Genomic DNA, 20,420 nt, shown 5'->3' on the forward strand with positions numbered 1-20,420 from the left:
AAAAAACATAAGTAGAGGAAAGAAAAGAAAAAGAAATTTTTTTTATAAAGGATTGGATTCCGATCTTCTTTACAGTTATAAATAAATCTATTGTCTACCCTCCCTCTTTAAGGTTGTGTTATAATTCCCTTCTTCCTGTATTTTTCCCTTTCTAATCATCACATCCATAAATCGCCAATTCATTTTTTTTCTGTTTTCAGCAAAGAGTCCATCAAGGGTTTCCAGCCACTAACGAGTGTGCTTGTTGTCTTCTCCCTAATCAAACAAGTCAATTTTGCCATTTCTGAAACTTCCGCCCTCTTCACCAGCCATTCTTCCACTGTGGGTATTTCAGACTCTTTCCATCTTTGTGCAGATAGAATCTCGCTGCAGGTACCACGTATAAAAACAATCTTCCACAAGTGTTTTCCAGTTGACTATCCATAAGTCCCAAGAAGAAAAATTCTAGTTTCAGCTGTATATTAACCTTTAAAATTCTTTCTCAAGGCAAATTTCTCTCTCTCTCTCTGTGTATCCCAACATGAGACCTTGCCCAGATGCTAAAAAGGAACATTGACTGGTGAAGCAGGATTCAAGAGAAGATAAAGAGGGGTGTGTGGTGTTTGGGAAAAAGTAGGGGAAGAGGTTAAGAGGCAGGGAAAAAGACATTATAAGATAGACAAGACTGAGACCAAATTTATCCAAACAAGGGCCCTTCATTTGGTAGCAGAGGACTTGCTCTGTCTGCAAAGGTCTCTCTGCTTGAAGGCTTCTTAGCCAGGAATGGTATCCTCAGTTTCCCTAACCTACTTCTCCCAATCCAGTGCATCTGGAAGGGCACTTCTGCCATTGCTGAGTAGCCGAACCCATTGAGCATGCAGAAAATCCCAGATTCTTATCTGCTCTCATCATGGAATCCTAGGGTTGGAAAAGATCTTCGAGGCCTTCTAGTCCAACCCCTGTGCCCAGAGCAGGAATCCTCAGACAAATAGCTTGAAAACCTCCATGGATGTAGTCCCCATGACTCCAGGAGGCAGGAGGTTCCATTGATTTATAGCTTTCACAATCAGGGAAGTCCTCCTTATTTCGAGTTTTGGAAAACATCCACTTCTTGGCTCTTGTCCTACCCTTGGACACCATGGAGAATAAATCCACAGCCTCTTCCCTGGGTATAATGTTATGTGAGAAAGACCTTGAGAGATGGGGCCAAGGGATGCTGCCTAGGGAACAGTCAGATAAGAGGCAGTCTAGCCCACAGCTGTGTAATGGGTGGGGAAAGAGGCTCAGAAGGGACCCTCTGCAACTTCTCGGGCTGTAAAGGAGACGGTGGGAGATTTGTCCTTTCAGACTTGCAAGATTCTGCAATGTAGCTTTACAATAAAGTAGAAGTAGCTCATCTGGTCTTGTTCCCTGTCTGGTCCACTTGGGGAGGGTGACACTGGGACAACCCTTCAAGGATTGGAAGATTGCTATCAGGCCTCCCCTTCACCTTCTCTTAGGTTAAACATTCTTAGTTCCTCTAACCCAGTGTTTCTCAACCTTAGTGTCATGAGTACTGATGGTCAGCAGGAGGGGGCCCCTATCCAGGGGGAAAAACGCATGCGTAGTTTAGAGACTTTGAACTTTCCTTCGAAGAAACTCAGAGCAGGCCCCCCTTGAGTTTTGGGTTTATCTGTGAGGGCTTCCCACGGCCTTTCAGTTTGGCAGGATTTTCTGTCTAGTAGAGTAGGACAATAAACACTAGAGACTTAACCAACCACTTCAGTGCGGTTCTTCACTCCAAGACAGAACACTTAGCAACTTTAAGACGTGTGGATTTCAACTCCCAGAATTCTGGCTGGGGAATTCATGCTGGCTGAGGAATTATGGGAGTTGAAGTCCACATATCTTAAAGTTGCCGAGGTTGAGAAACTCTGGTCTAACCATTCTTCATTGGATTCAGCCCCCCACCCCTCCCCGTCTTTGTTGTTCTTCTCTGAACTAATTCTCATTCCTCAGCAACCGTCTTCTATCGGGGCCACCAGAACAGGACACGGTATTGCACAGCCGGTCTGGCCAGTTTAAAAGAATCAGTTTAAAAGGACTGATGTAGCAAGTGATGGGAAAGATTCGTCCTAGTTCTGATCCTGGAGAACCACAGCAAAGGAGAAGCTGAACAAACATCGTAATGGACATTAAGCTGCTATTTCCTTCTGGGTCAGAGGTAGTGACTGATAAAAAGGGATGCGTAATGCCAAGATACAGATGGGTGGAGTTACTTTGTGAAGTTTTATTATAACTCATTCTTCATTTATTTGCTTGTGGCTACAGGCCTGGCAGGGAAACAAGGATAAGCAGGCAAACAACGAATTATGTAAAAGCACAAATGCCAATGTACACCTCTTGCCTTATAAAATAGCCCATTCAAGAATAAAATCTTCCCACTGGCAATTCATCAGCATTAAATTATATGTTCCCTGGGACACCCAAGTACATTTGGTGCAGCAGATTTATTCTCAACCTTTGCTGTCTTGATGGACACAGCCGCTCGCAAGTCTCATTTCTGGGGATAAAATAAGAGCTAGGAAGCAAAGAGAAAAACCCTAAGCCTGTTGAGATAGATTTTTACAGAAAGAGGGAATTTGAGAGTGGTGTATTTGGTCCAGTGGGTATGAAGAGAGCAGGCCTTGGGGTGACTTGAGGAAGGAAGGAAAGAGAATGAGGTGTGGCAGGGAAAAAACAGGTTATCTACTGAAATGAAGATCTAGTTGACCACTGCTGGTTCCAGTGGACTTTTCTGTGATTTTCTGCAAAATGCACAGCTGGCCAGTTTCCCTTTTGTGACTTCCAGAGACTATTCAGAACAGCAGGTGCTAAAAAAAGAAGCAACCGGCTTTGTGTTTTGGGGGGTTTAAGTGGGTTTTAAGGGGTAAAATGGGTGTACTAACCTTGGAAGCATGGTCCTCCTCAGCATGTCACACAAAGCCTGGGTGGTGGTCCTCAAGCCAAGAACACAGGTGTGCTGTAATTCAAGTTCTTGCCTCTTTTACCCCAAGTTTTTTTTTAGATTTTTTAAATTCCACCTTTATTACTTTTATAAATAACTCAAGGTTGGGAACATACCTCATACTCTTTCCTCTTCCTATTTTCCCCACAACAACAACCCTGTGAGGTGGGTTGGGCTGAGAGGGAGGGACTATTCAAAGTCACCCAGCCGGCTTTCATGCCCAAGGCGGGACTAGAACTCTCCTACCACGCCTGATTGGCTCTTGGGCTGAGAGAGAGGGACTGGCCCAAGGTCACCCAGCCAGCTTTCGTGCCCAAGGTGGGACTAGAATTCACCGTCTCCTGGTTTCTAGCCTGGTGCCTTAACCACTAGACCAAACTGGTTCCTATGCCCGGCTAACCTGAATTTGCACAGCATAGTGAGCCTTCTTAGAATATCCATTTCAAATCAAGAGCCCTTCAGATGTGCTGGCAGTGAAACTCCTAATATTGGGTGGGAATGCTTCAAATTGCAATTCAGCCCAAAAGGAGGTCACCGTGTTGGAGAAGTTTGTCCTGGTTTACAGCAGTATGTGAAAAGAAAATAGTTTCCTTTTCCTTTTGCCTTAAATCTGAAGGCAACTGGGTGCTTAAAGATGCACATTTCCTACCTGGCTTCCCCAAAGCCAAGTGCAGTTTTCAGCTGCATCTATAGAAATATAATTTGCAAATCACAGCAAGTAATTTTTACATGTTATTCTGTTTTGGTCAGACCCTGCTGTCAGGTGTTATCCCTGGGCCATGGCAATAATTTCTCTCTTCCTAGGAACTCAAGCTGCATTCAAGAAAAGAGAAAGACTTGGTTGGAGCAATCAAGAAATCTTGATTAGAGATATTAAGTAGCCTAGAATAAGAAAGGGAGGGAGGGAGGGGGGAAGGAAGGGAGAAAGGAGGGAAGGGAAGGGAAGAGAAGAGAAGAATGGAAAAGTAGAAGAGGGAGGGAGGGAGGGAGGGAGGGAGGGAGGGAGGGAGGGAGGGCGGGAAGGAAGGAAGGAAGGAAGGGAGAAAGATAATGGAAGGGAAGAATGGAAAAGTGGAAGAAGGAAGGAAGGCAGGCAGGCAGGCAGGCAGAAAGGGAGAAAGGAGGGAAGGGAAGGGAAGGGAAGGGAAGGGAAGGGAAGGGAAGGGAAGGGAAGGGAAGAATGGAAAAGTAGAAGGGAGGGAGGGAGGGAGGATCTCTGGAATAGCTTTCTCCCAGATATCTGTATGGCTCCTACCCAAGAATGTTCCTCAAGTCTTTGAAAACTTGGCTTTGCTCCCAGGCCTGGAGGTAGAGTGAGCCCCTGTCAGCTTTCTTCCTGGAGCTCTGTGTTTGTGATCTTTCTCATTCATTTTAATTGTTGTCGACTTCCAGAATATAAACTGCCCAGAGTCATCTGGAGTTGGGTGACCTTTAAATTTAAACAGACAAAGGATAGATGGATATAGGTGTGTCTGTGCCCATGACCCACAGTTTAAATTCCAAGTTTTTCCCGCGTTCAGCATATTGCTTGCCACCTGTTTTTCTGGCTAGACTGTTGATGGTATCTGTGTTGGGTATCCATAATAGATTTTGTTTGTTCCTTTGCTAACTCCACCCCTCAAGCCCACCTAGAATATTGTATTCAGTTCTGGACATGAAACTTTAAGAAAGTTTCAGAGAAATTGGAACTGGCTCAGAAACATGATAGGATTTTTCAAGTAACTGAAAGGATGTCACTGTCAACCCTTCGAGGTAGTCCAGACTAGGAAGCCAAAGTCATGCAGGCTAATACTACTTTTATTATAAAGGTTATAGGAACAGAATCTTGCAAGTCTGAATGCACTTCCCCCCTCCCTCCCTTCATCTTCATGAGAACAAGGGAGGGTCTTGGCTGAGAGGCATTCTCAGGTTACAGTTCTGCCCCGGACCCAGGTTTCTTTTATCTGACTGTGGTCTTCATTGCAGCCCTTCCTCCTGTTCCTCATGGTTATTTCTTCTACCTGTTACAACAGCCTCTGTAGGCAGATCGTTCCACCGTTGTGCAGATATTATCATTAGGAATTTTTCCTTGTATTTAAATATTTAAACAATATTTCCCATTTTCTTCCTTTGGTACTGACAACAGCAAAAGGGCCTTTTGAATATGCTCAGCTTCTTTTGCAAACCAAAGTTCCTTTTGTGTGTTTACCTTTCTAACTTCCTTACTGCCTGCTGATACACTTCCTTGATGAATCTTTCATTCCCCAGACATGCTGCTTTTAACTTTTAGCCTATTCATTCACATCATATTCCTAAGTACCACGTTTTTTTTACAACAGAATGGTGTGTTCAATTGTACTTCCAAGTCTCTCATTTTGAGAAGTGCTAACCTCCTTGAACTCTATATGACCTGAAGATTTCCTTCCATGGGATCCCACCTAATTCCTCTCTGTCAAAACTGGATCTTCTGATATCTATTTCTTCTTTTTCTTTTCTTTAACTTTCCTTTGACTTTTAGAGAAAGGGTATAAGCAAGCCCAAATAGAAAATAGAAAACAGATGAAGAAAATAAAGGATAAAGCACAAATGAATCAACAAGGGATCTAAAGAAATGTCAAGGAGGTTATGGTTTTCCAGGATAACATTGAGTGAATTATGAGTATATTAAATTGAATATATCACCTTAGATCGCTAAATATCACTATTAAGCTTTAAGCAAGGATACATTCTAAGAACCATGGGCAGCATAATATATACTGCCATGTAAAATTACAAGCTAAGACAGATTGAGAATTTGTTCTTATGTAATTATCCCATGAAAATGAACTTTAAACATAAAAGAATCCGAATTTTGGATTTGTGTGAAGTTATAGTTTAGGAATGGTTCCCACTGGATTACATTCTGTGTCAGACGGGAGCGTTCCCAGGGTATGGCCAAGAAGGTCAAGGTAACAGTGTTGATAAGAAAAATACTGTGTCTGGATTTGTCTCTATCTGGCAACCCCTTTTAGACTATTTGCTTGTGCCAGAAAAAAATGAAGTTTTGATTTTGGGTTTTGATGATTAAATGGTTTGATTTGATAGAAATAATGTTACTAAGGTTCAACTAATGGTAAGAGATTAGATTTGTAAATGCATTCATATCTGTATTGGAGAACGTCGGAAGTCACTTTCTGTTTCTGTTTTCTCCCTATTTCTGCACTTTTATAGTTTTTCCTTCTTCTTTAGTTCTGTGCTCTGTCTTTTCCATATTCTACATTTTGTGTTTTAACTATACTCTAAAAATTAATCAAGTTCTTTTTTTAAAAAAAAGGTGGTCAAGATGGCCTCCACAACAGTGTGATTGAAGCTCCGCCCATTTTGTGTGTGTCAGGCTGGGCTACAATTATATCACTGTGGCCACCATCTTGCTGTAATTGATCATGCCTGTCCCAACATCCAGGAACCACGCTGAGACAAGGAACAGGTCTCTAGTGTTTTATTGCTGCTACATAACAGGAAAATCCTAACAAACTGAAGAAGTGTGGGAAAACCCAGACATATAAACCCTGAAGGTTAAGGCGGGCCCGATCTGTGTCTCTCGGAATGGCCGCCCAATTCCTCCGTGCTACGCATGCGCTTGACAGCCTGGATGGGAGCCCCTTCCTGCTCGCCATCCTCACTCATGACAATGCCCTGAACACAGCCCTGGTGTTAGCTCTATTTTTAGGACACCAAGTTATTCTGGACATCAAAGCCCACAATTCGATTAACCATATGTCCAAAGAGGGAATTACTCCCGAAATCGAATGTGCAGGCATGACCAGACTTCAATATCTCTCACTTTTGCTTGGTTAATTTATTAGGGATTAACTTGCTTCAATTTGGATCGCTGTATCAAGTACAGGCAGTCCTCACTTAATGACCACAGTTGGGACCAGAATTTCAGTTGCTCGGTGAAGTGGTCATTAAGCAAATCCGACTCAATTTTATAACTTTTTTTGCAGTGGCTGCTAAGCAAATCACAGCAGTCGTTAAGTGGGTCACATGGTTGTTTAGTGAATCACATGGTTCCCCATTGATTTTGCTTGCCAGAAGTTGGCCAGAAAGGTTGAAAATGGCAATCACATGACCACAGGATGCTGCGACGGTCATACATGTGAATCGGTTTCCAATTGCCCAAATCGTGATCATGTGACCACAGGGATGCTGTGATGGTCATAAGCGTGAGGACTGGTTGTAAGTTGGGTTTTTTCAGCACCGTCGTAAGTCTGAACTGTCACTAAATGAATTGTTGTTAAGAGAGGACTTCCTGTTGGGGTTTTACTCCATGGTCCTAGATGTCCCTTCTTCAGATCCTAGGACTCTAACTAAATATTCCCTATATTTGATGTAACCCCATTCTTTTATCGTCTCATGATTGGTCTGCTGTGACAAATGATTCGGCACCACAAAAGTATCTTGCTTGGCTTGTAAGTTTAGTTGTGGGAGAAAACAAACAATGCCTGTTCCAAGCAGAATCTTTAAGAGGCCACCTTGGTTTATATTTGCAGCTTGCAGCAGAGCACAGCATTGAAGGAAAATAAAGTCAAGAACAGGCATAGCCAGGGGCTGGAGGAACAGTAAGGAATTGTTCACTGAGCTGTAAGCCACCTGGGAAAAATCTGGGCTTTGAGTAGGACAGCAGTTGTCATCCTTGGGCAGAAGAACTGGGGAAGATTTCCAGAACCCATATTTCTTAATGCATCCACACAATCATTAATCAATAACTTTGCATTTTGACTATAAAAGAGTCTTCATGGGTGTTGCTGTTCATCTTCACAACGCTGATTCCAGACAGAGTCTTACAGAGGATTGGATGCATTTAGTGGTGCTCAGAGTGAGTGAGTGATTTTGTCCCATCAAGTTGGCGTTGACTCTGGTGGCCACATAGATGGATCTTCTCCAGGATGATCTGTCTCCAAGCTGGACCTCCAGGTCTTCCAACAGTGCACCCATTACCACTGCAACTGAATCCATCACCTTCTCTTTCTTCCCACCTTTCCCACATTATAGACTTCTCAAAAGGGCTCGGTCTTGGAACCCCAGACATGATCAGCTGAACCTGGCCATTTCTGAATGAGAATGGTGTTGATTTGTTCCATGATCCATTTGCTTGTTTTCTTGGCTATCCCTGATAGCCAACATTCAGCAGCAAATAAAGCCAGAACTGATCCATCCACCTACAGCAACAACATATAGAAAAACCAGAGAAACCAACTGGCTGCCATCTAGTGGCCGTCATGATTTTGGCAGCCCAAAGGTGGAGTCCTGAGCTGTATAGGATACTTGTCCTGCTCTGGCATGTTGAGTGTTCCCAATTTCTTACTGTAGCCACTCCGATTTCATTTATTCTGATTGTTGTAGCTCTTGAATAATTTAAAATAATTAAGAACTATGGAAAATGGAACTGCAATTCCTGGCTTCTGTTCATTTAGCAAAAGGTCTGAATGAAGTTTTATATCATATATAAATGACCTTGTTTTCTCACATGGGAACCTCCTTTAGTGAATCTGGTCAAAGAAGGCTGAAATAGAGCCAACATCTTTAAAGTATTACTTGTTCCTGGGAATATAACAGCTGGTTCCCAGGCTGATAAAATTCAAGGAAATTGTTGTGTAAACAGCTGCAAACTTTTCTGTTATGAGTGAAAGGATGCACCACATTGCTGGTAGCAGGGAAATAATTAGGAAATCCTTTCTGATGTAGAATAACATGATGTAAGGGTTGAATGGGATCTGGTGGTCTTTTAATGAACACGCTTATATCTTTGACTGGAATTTTGCATTTTTATTGATTGAGGAGGTGGATGTCAAAATACTTCATTGCTCCAACAACAAATAAAATGGCACTATTGCATAGAAGCTACGGATGGGTTAGAAATGTGAACTTTCTAAGGACCCACCTTCATCAAAAGGAGAATTATTTCCTTCAGTTGTTTTTCTTTCTTGATTGTATGGTTTTAGTAAATAACGTTATTACTTCACTATTGTTTATTTTTGATGTTATGTAAATATATTGAGAACTCTTGCAACGAAGTCAAATTCCTTGTATGTCTAATCATACTTGGCCAATAAAGTATTCTATTCTATTCTATTCTATTCTATTCTATTCTATTCTATTCTATTCTATTCTATTCTATTCTATTCTATTCTATTTCTATTCCATTCCATTCCATTCCATTCCATTCATTAAGTACCTGGATACATTTTGTAGGTGGTATCAGTAGCCCCTAAAAATACTCTGATCCTCACATCATTATCAGCACTGAAACATTGATTTTGTCTTGTTTTTCATGGCTTTTAGCAGTTGAGAGAAGCATTACCTTGCATTTTCAATTTATAACTGGGGACAAGGGTTGTAAGACATGATGGTATCAGGAAAAGAAATGCAGAAAGTGGTGGTAATAATTTCCTTTTTTTTTTTTTTTACAATGCATGAAATACAGGCATTCTTGCATTTAGGAACTGAGAGAAATAAGTTGGGTCTGCACCGTGCACTTCAATAATTCCAAGACCTGATGCTTCCTGTGTAGAGCATGCTAGACTTGGTTAGCTTTAACAATGGCTTGTTTTGTGAGGCTTAAAGCATTGTGCAAACCCACTTTTTTGGTTAGTTTATGGTTCAGTGGATTGCATGAAACCAGAAAATGGGTTAATTCACTAACTAGATCAATGCTTCTCAACCTTGGCAACTTTAAGACGTGTGGACTTCAACTCCCAGAATTCCCCAGCCAGCATGCTGGCTGGGGAATTCTGGGAGTTGAAGTCCACACGTCTTAAAGTTGCCAAGGTTGAGAAGCACTGAACTGGATAAAATATTTTGTTCAGTTTCTGCTATCCAGACCTTTGGTCCCTGTTCAAACCACGGAGGAACCCTTCTGAAAATTAAGTGTTAAATTCCGGTGAGTTAAGCAGCTTCAAATGCAAATGTCCATGAATCTGGAAGTTTGATTGAATAAGCAGCCAGTGTAATCATTGTCGGCTGCAAATCTATAAATCTGGGCTTCATAAAACGTTGCGGAATGCAGCGAGAAAGAGCCTTGCAGGCACTGATTGGTTAAACCTTCAGCACCATGGATAGAGTCACGCATTTACTTTAATGTTCATTTTCTCCGCTTCCGAAAGTTCAAGTCGTAGCCAGAATGGGTTGTCCTGGAAAATCACCGAGACACATTTCAGTGCAATGAAACCTGGACAGAGCAAAAACAAAAAAAACAAAACAAAAAAAGCAGGGGGGAAGGCTATGAAGCTCATTTTGACCTTTAAAAAAACCCAGGGGCTGGATAAACCAACCCATTTAAAAGCCTAGCATCTTTTAATTCCATAACCAAGTGAAGTGCATTATGTAGAATGAAGCAACGTTGTTAGCCTTGCAAGGTAGTCCAGACAAGAAGCACACCCAGGGGCACTAACTCTATCTTTGTTGTAAGGTTATCTTAACAGAATCTTGCAAGACTGAAAGTATTTCTCCCCTCCCCTCCTTTTACTCCTCAGGAAACTAGGGAAGGTCCCTTCTGAGATGCTTCCCACACCCTCCCTTCTGCTGTCGGCTGAGAGATCTTTTACATGCCAGCTGTCCAGTCTATGGCTATCCCTCCTGTCTCCCAAGGTCATTCCCACATACCACTACAAATGTGTATAATTTGGATAAGGATATGATGAAAAATGGCTCACAGAGGTCAGGAGAAATGGGGAGGAAGACCAGGATAAAAGTAGGAGAGAAGAAAGTAGCTACCTCTGTCATGAGCCACATCCCTTCTTTGTGGCATCTACTTTTCTAGGTGTAAGTGTTTTATTTATTTAGCGACTAAGACAGTTGATCATTCAAAGCATACGAGCGCCCCCGCCCCCATCTTCAAGGGCCATCACCTTGAAGAAAAGTAGGCCACTGGAGGCTCAGGTTAGCCCTCGATGGCTGCCTAGTGCCCTCACAATGCTTCAGTTGGATGGGCCTGATTGGAAGTCGATTTTGCTTTTGTTGTTCAAGAAATTGCAGGAACCCTCAGCTCCCTAACAGAGGCCTGGTCTGGGAAGACAGCAAGTCCTCCAGTATGGTCCTCAGGTGCTGCTGGGTATGCAAACCCATCACTGACAAGGAGCACACAAACTCCTGCGTATTTCTGGGGAAGTAGTATATAAAAGCAGACAATGGCTGCAGCTTAATCAATTCTAGATTAAAGAAGCCATCTCTATTTCCAAGTTATGATGGAAAGCAAGATAAATCTCAGCCCACTCTCCCCTGCCAAGACAACCTGATTAACTTCTGCTTATGTATCTATTATTCTGCAAGCAAAAACAAAATGTAAATTAGATGTTCTCTATTTATTTTAAATCACATTTGCTTATAGATCTCCGATGAAATAGAATTGCTAGGGCAAATGTGAAAGGAAGGAGGAAAGGAATGAAGGAAGGGAGAGAGAAGAAGAGGAAGGAAGGGAGGGAGGGAAGAGAGGAAGGGAGGAAGGAAGGAAGGAAGGAGGGAGGGAGGGAGGGAGGGAGGGAGGGGGAGGAAGGAAGGAAGGAAGGAGGGAGGGAGGGAGGGAGGGAGGGAGGGGGAGGAAGGAAGGAAGGAAGGAAGGAAGGGAGAGAGAAAAAGAAGGGAGGGAGGGAAGAGAGGAAGGGAGGAAGGAAGGAAGGAAGGAGGGAGGGAGGGAGGGAGGGGGAGGAAGGAAGGAAGGAAGGAAGGGAGAGAGAAAAAGAAGGAAGGGAGGGAGGGAAGAGAGGAAGGGAGGAAGGAAGGAGGGAGGGAGGGAGGGAGGGAGGGAAGAGAGGAAGGGAGGGAGGAAGGAGGGAGGGAGGGAGGGAGGACCGACCTATGTAGGATACCAGTGCCAATTTAATTACAGTCCATGCTGTTGCACCTACAGTACCTCTAAGAGCATACATCCTGAGTGTGTCAATATACCACATACAGTATACCTGTCATGAGCACTGATGGTGAGCAGGAAGGGGCCCCTATCCAGGGGGGAAAACGCATGCGTAGTACTGAGGAGTTGAGCAGCCATTCAAAGAGACACAGAACAGACCCACCTTGACTTTTGCGGTTTATCTGTCTGGGTTTTTCCCACGCTTCTTCAGTTTGTTAGGATTTTCTGTCTACTGTAGCAGCAATAAAGCACTAGAGACCTATTCCTCATCTCGGTGTGGTTCCTGGCTGTTAGGACATCACCTTGTATTTGCTAGGACACCATTAACAATCTGTTGGCTTGCAATGTAGACTCTAGATTAGAGATCCTAGCTTGTGCAGAGTAGCATGAGCACACTTGGGGAAAAACTAGGCTTTGGCTATACTTCTGGGGCACTAGCCCAAGTGAGCCTAAACTGACCAGACTAACTTACAATTAGTAGGAAATGCTGCATAGGACATGGGTGTGACTAAGCCGAGTAGGATACAGTGGACCTTTTCCATTTTACTCAAAAGCATCATGAGAAAGCTTTGATTGGCCAAAGCCATGCTGGGCAGTGGAGGTCAATATTATATGAACACATCTGGGGACAGCTGTCACTTACAGAAGCCCGTGATTTTGAACGTAAGAGGAGTAAATGCATGAATTAAACAATGAAATGACAATCCATACATTGCATATTTTAAAAAGGACAAAGGAGGTAATAGATCTGAATGAAGAAGACGGCATATTTTGGAGTGGAAGTGGTGAATACATGCAGGAAAGTGACGGTGTGAGGTTATTGTTTAAGGAAAGGGCTCAAAAGTATGTCAGAAAGTATGAATTGGTGTCATTTGGTTGCTGTGAAAGCAAGAAGCCATAGACCAGCAATAGTTGTGTGTTAAGCTCAAGTGAATCGTTGATGGATTGATTGGCTGATTGATGAAATTTTTACACCCCTTCAGTCATTGAAAGCCAGAGGGGTATGGAGTGAAGGTGTGTTGAACTCAGAATGGGGAGACCAAGGTTCAAATCCACCCTTAGACGTAGATGCTGTCAGGGGATTTTGGGCTGGTCATTCTTTTTCTGAGCCAGGCCTACCTTACAGAACAGTTGCTGTGGGAAAAAAAGCAGGTGGAGCAATACATAAATCTATAAAAATATGGATATGTAGATGCAGAAAGAATGACTGCTTTGGAGAGCCAGCACAGCATAGTGGGGAAGGAATGGCAAAAAGAACAGGGCTGAAAGCAGAACCCTACATTCCCTGAGAGCAGGGCTGGCATGAAGCTACGTTTTAAGGACATTGTTTTATGCGGGGATGTCCACAGTGGTCAAAAAAGTCAAAATGGTGGCCCCAGCCATGTGATCAAAGCCTTGTCCTTTCCCATCTTTCTGAACCAAAGTTTCTAAGGAACAGCTGGCTAATGCCAAGGCAGTTGAAGGAAAAGAAAAAGAAGAGAAGATTCATGTGTTCCATTCCAGAACTGAACAGTCCATTTTGAAATTGCCAGAATAAGTTGTAGCTCTTTAAAGCACTCCAAGAAACATGATTAGCAGGGCACTTTTCTATAATCTAAAGGCTTTCTTTTTGTTACAAGGAAAAATGGAGCTTCATTTCTTCGATCTTGCATTTAATTGAATTTTTAGAAATTTAATTTATTACAGCAAAGCTGATGATGTTTTGTGCTTGGACGTATTGCCCCAATGGAAAATGCCTGTTTTCCATGCCCCCATCACCACTGTAACTGAGTCCATCCCTCTTGTTGCGGGTTGTCCTCTTCTTCCCTTTCCTTCCACCTTCCTAAGCATAACTGATTTTTCAAGGAACCTTAGTCTTTCCATTAATTGATTGGTTGATTGATTATGTGCTATCAAGTTGATGTCAACCCTTAGCAACCACATAGATGGACTTTTCTCCATGACAATCTGTTTCTCACCTGGTCCTTGAGATCTTCCAATGGTGTACCCATTGCCATCGTAACTGACTCTATTCACCTTGCTGCTGGTCATCCTCTTCTTCTTATTCCTCCCATCTTTCCCAGCATTATGGATTTTTCAGGGAACCTGGGTCTTTGCATTGATTGATTATGATCTATCAAGTCACTTTCCACTCTTAGTGATTGCAAAGATAGATTTTCTCTATGACAATCTGTCCCTAACCGGGTCCTTCAGCTCTTCCAATGGTGCCCCTATCTCCACTGTAGGTGAGCCCATCCACCTTACTGCTGGCCGTCCTCTTCTCCTCCTTCCTTCCACCTTTCCCAGCATCAGAGCCTTCTCCAGAGAGCTGGGTCTTCACATAAGGTGTCTGAAGTAGGATAATTTGAGCCTGGTCCTTTGCGCCTGCTTTTATGCCTGCTTTTTTGTTCATGTTTTCCTAATGCAGTCATGCATATATATTGCAAGCTGTTTTCCTCAATAGAATGTTTTCAAGGGCATCCTTCCATTCTCATATGGGCACATTCTTTTAATGTTTGCATTTCTGTGCCAATATTTTTATTTGTGGAGCTACTCTGGAATGTTCTGCACAGTGTGAAGACTACAGAATGTGTAAATTTCAGTCTGGAAATCAATTCAGGACTTACAAATATAATAAACTCTTTCATAATAAAAGCTGAGTGAATTCCAGCAGTACTCTCTCTAAATGCTATTCCCTGTTGGTTGTCAGTCCTGGGAGTTTGAAGTCTGACTCTTAAAGTAGACAAGATGCTTAGCAATTTGGAGCAGTTTGAATATTCATGAATAGGCAAGAATATCCACAGGAGGAAGCAGCAGGAAGTGAACAATGATGTCATAACCCGAGTTATGGCATTTGTCTCATGATGTCATCAGGTTTATCTTCTCAACTCATTGTGGTTTGTTATGGACACTGCTGGCCAGGTATAAATTTAAATTTGACCAATTAGTAGTGTTTGAGAAGATGGATTTTCACTGGGGCTACAGAACATACGAGAAGATTAAGTTCTTTCTATGCTGAAAATTGCCACCACCCCCTTTCTGGCATCAATAGAGGCTTTCTAAAATGAAGAATGATATTTCCCCCAGTGGGTGAGACATCAGTTATGATAATAAGTACAGTTATTGGCCTTCAGTCTCTAAGCCTAGCAAATAGAATTCTATATCTTTGCAAAACATAGCAAAGTACATTCTTCAGAATGAAATTGTTCTTCCCACAATAATTTGGGAGAACAACTGACTCAGTGAGAGAGGATTTGCAAAACAGAGAAAGCAAGCAGTCAGAAAAATTGTTCAAAAGACCTGCCTTGCAAACTGATGTTCTCCAGGCCCAGTTTATGGAATCACATTTCTGGAGAACACATTTTGATGAGCTGCTTAAAGCACAGATATGGGTTATATGAAATCATACAAAAAGGTTGATATGTGGAAGAATGGATATATGTCAGCTACAAAGCTAACACACCCCTCCTCCCCCTGTTTCCTTGAAGGACCTTGCCCCTGTCAGTTTTGGAGAAGGGACTGGTGGTGGGGAAGATTGTGATGGTGGAAGGAGAAGACAAGACAAATTAAGAAGAAAGGAAGAAGAAAAGAAGGCAAAGCAATAAGAACTGAAGGATTCAGTGGGAGAGCAGTGGTGGACAAATGAGGTGGTCTAATATGGAGTAACAGTTGCAATAACATGCCTCAGAGAACCACAGCTGAAGCCTCTCTGTGCTGTTGCTGGCAAATCTAAAATGGCCGAGGTCCTGGGAAGCACACTGAGAACCCAGGCATTGGCAACTTTGAAGAAAATCTGGATGCTGGCAATACCAAGTGCCCTGGTACATGAGTTCCTCAGGAGCAGACTTTCACAAGGATCCTGAGGGTCCAGGTGGGAGTACCTTGAAGGCCCAGCCACTGAAGGACTTGGCAGAAGGCAGATCAAGATGGTTGCTGCCACCCAACCAGAGGTCCAGAATGACTGCTGGACCTTCCAGGTGAAACCTATGTCAAGGATGTTATCCTTTCACCCATCACCCAGTCATCCAAAGGTTAACCAAGTAACCACTGGGCAGAAAGAGCCGGAGATCAGCAATGAAGTGTAGAAAAGGGACACAGGAATTGAAAGCTGTAGAACATAATATTGTCAGTGATGGTAAGAGAGGCATAGAAATAGGTAAGATTTGGAAAACGAAATAGTAAGATGTTTTCTGGAAATAAGAAAAGAGAAACAAAGTTCCTTGTAAAGAAATCATTTCTCCTAGTGTTATAATAAAACTCCCATTTATAAGGGAATTACAGTATGTGACTCCCTGCCTCTAACGGGTGCCATCTCATGAGTCAAGCCGATGACACAATGCTTATTTGCACACCATTTTTATTTGTTGTTAATTGTCTATCCTACCTCCAGCTGCCAGGGACTTTTTAATGTAAACTATTCTGACTGGCTGGGAGTCTCTAGGGAATGTATTAAACACAGTCTGGTTTACAGAACTGTCAACCAGCTAACAAAACTGTTCCATACACCAGAGAATGAAGCAAACCATTTTTTAAGCCCTGATCCCCATGCAGACTGAACTGCAAATTTTCCTCTCTGTGTGTGATTGTGAGGTTAAGCCAGCTAAGTTTCCTAAGGCAAAAAATTGGCAATCTATACTTGGTTCAGGAGCAAAAGTGACTCAAAGGATTTTAAATGGAAGTGTCTCAATGTCCAGCAGAGGAACAGGACAGACTTGAGGTCTTGAGGAGATAATATATAAACCACACATCGCACCAGCATTTCTCAACCTCAGCTACTTTAAGATGTGTGGACTCCACCTGATGGTGCCCCATACATTTGGAGATTTTCAGTTGGGTTGAGCTTCAGTTGGATGCTGCTTTGCTAGTTTGAAAAACAACATGCTTTGAATCAGACTGCATGAAACATTGTTTGGGTTGACTTGGGTTCAAGGGCATCCATGAGGAGATGTCCATAAAGTCAATCAAGATGGCTGAAGCCCACCTTTTAATGTCTCTCACAATGTGGGCAAAGAAGGGGTGTGTGAGACTAGGCTGAAGCTGCCATAACTACTGTAAAGATGAAGCAGGCATGTAGGCAGAGAGGACAAAAAGCCAGGAATCTTGTCTAAAAGATCCCTTTCTGGGAGGTAGATAAGACGGAAGCAAGTTGTGAAGGAAACAAAGGAAAAATGTCCCCTGAGGAACAAAGGAAAGGAAGTTGGGCCTGAGCACATGGAACCTCTCCCCCGATCCCCCATCAACAGCTACCAGACTTGTAAATTAACAAGGCAAGGGTAGCTGCCTGTCTTGTGAATCAACAAAGCAAGGACTTTTGGGGATAAAAGGGGTCTGAAAGCCTGCCCACTCCTTGAGTCGTCTTTGCATCCAGACTAGTTGAGAAGGGCATGGGTAAGTGTGGATGAGTGAGTGTGTGGGTGTGAGAAAGAGCAAATGTACCTTGCAACCAGTAAAGTTTTGCTGATACTTTAAAGTCACTGGGTCTCTGTGTATTACAAAGAACCTGTTGTGCCTCAGCGTTTGGTTGGAAGCCATTTGTGTGTGTCCCTAATTCTATCCCGGCTGTGGACCAGGGCTGGTCTGCTCAAGCCGCACCTCTCTGGAAAACCAGGGAGAAAGCCAGGGGGGCTGACGAGATCCATGTGCCTAACAGGCTGTGAGTGCGTGACCATAAGCCGAACCTGGGAGCGCATGTGACAGGTGGGGCTTCAATTGCGTGGCCATTGAGGCCATCTTGACTTTTTTCACTCTCCTCTATGGATGCCCTTGCTTGGATTGGAGTCTGAAATGAGCCCCACAGAGCTTTGGAGTGCCCACTTCTCACTTTTTGAGAAACGAAACGCAGTGTTCAGAGCTGGTTCACGTTACATTCATGTGTCTGAAGATTCCTTGGTAACTCTCTGAACTGGATTGAGAGAACATGGCACTTGTAGGCATGGTGTCCCTTCTTGTTTTGTGGGGAGAAAACCTTGTCAAATTTTACAGATTTAAGATGGTAAAGCACATAGCAGAAAGTCCTCATTTTTCTTTGGCTAACAATACTTCTCAAGAGATTTGTGGGAATTTGAGGAAGAAGGTAGCTCGTGACAAAATCTAGCCGGCGTGCTGGCTGGGGAATTCTGGGAGTTGAAGTCCAAGTTGCCAAGGTTGAGAAACACAGGTTTAGATTGATCCAACTGGTATGAAGGCACTTTTACTATGAAAAATTTAGCCAAGGACACCCATTCACCGGATTTTCTTGGTGAGTCTTAATTTTACTTTTGCAAATGAATTCATAGATTAATGTCTTTTCCATGCTTCATAATCATTTGGATGCCTTGCGGGACACAAAGATTAGAAATAAATGTGTAGTTTGCTATTACTTCTGAACACAGAAGTAATTTATTGCAAGCTCCATGTGAGATGACTCACACATATATATTTCATCCCCCAGAATAATAACAGGGGGAAAAAAAAGCCACTCCATAACAGCAAACTAATATAATGTAATAAAAAGAAAAGAAATGCTTAATGATTTGATTGCAGTTGCTAATTAAAGTTTTAAATTCAACTTACATAGCTAATGAGGACATTTATGAATCAAACAAGTTGATACATGGGAAATACGTGAACGTCCTCCCAATTTTTTTTTTTTTAAACTGAGCAGCAGCTGGCATGATAAAGCACCATTTTCTGTGGAAAAAGAGAAAGGAGGCCTCTGAAACACTGCCTCCTTGTGTGGGCAAATTAAGTCTCTCCATGATGTTCTCAGAATGAAGTGCAAGATTTCTTTTCCAAAAATAGGCAAAAATTGTGATAGATGAAATGTTGGCTGTGCTTCAGCACTCTGTGTCCTTGGACAGCTCCTTTCCATCACCCAGAATGCCACTCTGCCACGCTCTGCCATGCTGAGCAACCTGGGACCACCAATTTCCTTTCCCCCAATTCCCCCTTTTTTTACAACCAATCTGGGTTATTGTTTAAAGTGTAAAGAAGAGCACAGGATTGGAATCCCCAGGTGTTGTCAAACTACGTTTTATCGACCTCCCTGCTGGCTTTGTTTAAACTAACAACAGTGTGAATGCAAACTTGGAAAAGTCAGCCAATAGGTTTGGGCTTTAGGCCTCTTTCATGCTGGGATAGCGATTCTCAGAGGAAATGCACACTTTTTTTTTTAAAGGGAGATGGCTGTGCAACTTAAAAGCCACAAAGAGCATTTTTAATTTAAAAGAAGTTATGTTCTAATCTGCAGTAAGTCCGGGAGCCAGAAACCAATCGTCAAGATGCAAACTAAAAGTGCGAACTATACAGGTTGTGGAGAGGGAGGTTAAGAAAATTTTGAAAGATGAGCTGGGCATGCCTAACAAAACACTATTTTGCTTCTAGTTTGCTGGTTCCTGCAAGAATCATCCTGTTCTTTGCTCCAGCCCTAAGGCTACATGCTCTCACAATATTTCCTTGAGCCTTTCTAAACTTTGCTGCCACACCGTAATTTTTAATGTGTCAAATTGTTCAGTGTGTGAGGCATACATGTGGTGGTTGCATTCTCATAGCACACTTCAGTTGGTTCCTGGATGAACCCATCTTCTGGCTTTTCACACTGCGCTGAACCAGGAACCAAGCAAAAAGAATGCAGGTTCGCCCAATGTCCCAAGGACCCTCCCCCTGAAAAAAATCCACAAAAGAGTTAGGGAAAGCCTGCTGAAGTTGGCGTCTCTCTAACCCCTTTTACCAGAAGTGGCCACAGGAGGTGTCCGTATCTTCTTCATTTCCCAGAAGGAGTGTGTTGCATCTTGTGTGTATGTGTAAATGTTTCTGCTCTCCCCTTGCATGGAGAAGCACAGGGTGGTCTCCCAGGAGGGAGATGCTTCAGGAGGGTGGGGCTTAGAATGGAGTACAGGTAGTCCTTGCTCAACGACCACAATTGGGACCGGAATTTCAGTTGCTAAGAGAAGTGGTCATTAAGTGAATCCAACACAAATTTATGACCTTTTTGTGGCAGTTGTTAAGTGAATCATCACAGGTGCTAAGCGAACCATGTGGTTGTTGTGAATCATGCGGTTCCCCGTTGATTTTGCTTGCCAGAAGCCAGCCGGAAAGGTTGAAAATGGCGATCATGTGACCACAGGATGCTGCGATGGTCATAAATGTGAATCAGTTGCCATGCACCCAAATCATGATCACATGACTGCGGTGATGCTGCGACGGTCGTAAGCATGAGTTCCGGTTATAAGTTGGTTTTTTCAGCACCGTCCTAAGTCTGAACCATCACTAAATGAATGGTTGTTAAGTGAGGACTACCTGTGGTCCTCAACGTTCCAAACCGCTGTCCAGCTGTTTCTCCCATTATGATGCATTGGGGTGATTGTTTCAGGAATATGTTTCTCAACAGCCCCTGGCCAGATCCAACTCATTTTTGAACCCAATCTTTCTTTTTGCACCATCTTATCCATTTTGGTCTCTGTTTCCAGAGAATGTCCCTGTTGGTGAACAGACAGAGTCCTGAGCAACTTTACCGAATTCCTGTCCCATATTCTGTTGGGCTGGAAAGAATAAAAACTCTCAGCAAACTTAGCTGGATACCCCCCAAAATTAAATAAGACTGAGATTTAAGCTAACTTAAATCAAATGAAT

General features: G+C 42.9%; 1 long non-coding RNA gene across 1 annotated transcript in view; it reads left to right on the forward strand.

Annotated features, from left to right (window-relative positions):
* The window catches only part of LOC134497606 (uncharacterized), a 293,428-nt gene that overhangs the window by 49,037 nt on the left and 223,971 nt on the right, over positions 1 to 20,420 (forward strand). Inside the window, exon 2 of the long non-coding RNA XR_010067925.1 lies at positions 6,963 to 7,033. This is a non-coding gene — a long non-coding RNA (uncharacterized LOC134497606). The remainder of the gene's footprint in view (positions 1 to 6,962; positions 7,034 to 20,420) is intronic.

Source organism: Candoia aspera, chromosome 4, assembly GCF_035149785.1.
Source record: "Candoia aspera isolate rCanAsp1 chromosome 4, rCanAsp1.hap2, whole genome shotgun sequence".
NCBI lineage: Eukaryota > Metazoa > Chordata > Lepidosauria > Squamata > Boidae > Candoia > Candoia aspera.